A 1,430-nucleotide genomic window follows, 5' to 3' on the forward strand; every position below is an offset into this window, starting at 1 on the left:
GGATCGACGAGCGAGCCAATATTGTGTTTGCAAATTTATAACGACTGATCACCACCGTGACCAGTCACATTTACAAAATCTCGACTGATCGGTGATAATACAGTAGGTTTAACATCCTTGTAAAAATTCTCGTCATTGTTTAACAGGAATATAATATAATAATCAATAACTAAATAACAGAAATTGATTGTTTGTAACGCCAATGACAATTAAACAAGAAAGATTTATTTCTTTCGACTACAATTGTCAAAATATGTACAAGAAACGTTACGACGTTTCGGCCCTTCGGATTGGGCCCTTTTCAAGCATCTAGATAATAAAATAATACAATGTGAATCTGGTCGATGAGATAAAATACATGGTCAACAATAATAAAATAGATACCTGGTAAATTAAACTTTGTCACGAACCGACACTCCTGTATTTACGAGGATTTTACTCGAAATAGTCATAAAAAACCGCTAGAAGAACAATAGTCAAAAATCAATATTACCGGAAACTAATGAGCATATATGTATCAAAGAGAAACGGCGGACTTACATGCATGAATCCGTAACAATAGAGAATGCATTTCGTAAGAGGATAACGACGCACGACATAACGCGGAGCGCCGACCAACGTATGCTTATATACCGAAGTTCAAAGGCGTACTAATTGTTTTTCAGACAGACACCAATACATTATAGGCCTGCAACTCAACTGCCAAAAGCCTTCTAAAATGCGAGTAACCGGCAACGACGAGATAACCAGCTCTAACTATGAAATATCGAAAGTACATCGTGTGACAAGTAAATAAACGAAAGTTCGCTAAAGTTCGCGCGTCGGAACAATAAAAAATGGCGTCTTGAACATAGGATTCTTCTCGATTTTTTTTCACATCTTTGGCTTGATAAAATTGAAATTATTAGTGGCGAATTTTATTCAGAAAAGTGTAAACTTTAAGAATATGCATTATAAAATAGTCAAATATATCATTAATACAGTGAAATTTGGCGAAAAGTCCAAATTTCACTGTAAATTTTGCAAATTTTTTGATATTTTTTTTTTATATTTTCTCTAATAAAACACGCCATAACTTTTTTGTGGTTAATTTTTCGACAAAAATGTTCAAATGAAAGTCGTAGAGCGTACTTTTTTACATAAGAAACACCTATAATGGTAGATACAATGCTGCCCAAACGTACGTGAAGAAATTTTAATTACGCACGAGGTTGTTGCGTACTATGCGATCCATAGTAATATTATACCTAAAACTTCGAATATATTTGCTTTCAAGTAGTAAAATGATTATGAACTAACCATTATTGTTATTCTTACTATTAGGACAAGCCGGTCGTCGTATGGTGTCCTACTATTATTATTATTATTATTATTATTATTATTATTGTCATCATTGTCATCATTGTCATCATTGTCATCATTGTCATCAT

At 33.1% G+C, this 1,430-nt stretch overlaps 1 long non-coding RNA gene across 1 annotated transcript; it reads right to left on the reverse strand.

Annotated features, from left to right (window-relative positions):
* Positions 1 to 234: 234 nt before the first annotated feature.
* Positions 235 to 820, reverse strand: LOC112462701. Its single transcript, XR_003041688.1, has 3 exons — positions 541 to 820; positions 385 to 461; positions 235 to 309 (listed from the first exon to the last, which is right to left on the reverse strand). It is a non-coding gene; the product is annotated as an uncharacterized LOC112462701 (long non-coding RNA).
* Between the last annotated feature and the right edge of the window lie 610 nt (positions 821 to 1,430).

The sequence above is a fragment of the Temnothorax curvispinosus genome, unplaced genomic scaffold (assembly GCF_003070985.1).
Source record: "Temnothorax curvispinosus isolate PA1 unplaced genomic scaffold, ASM307098v1 QBEX01012709.1, whole genome shotgun sequence".
Classification (NCBI taxonomy): domain Eukaryota; kingdom Metazoa; phylum Arthropoda; class Insecta; order Hymenoptera; family Formicidae; genus Temnothorax; species Temnothorax curvispinosus.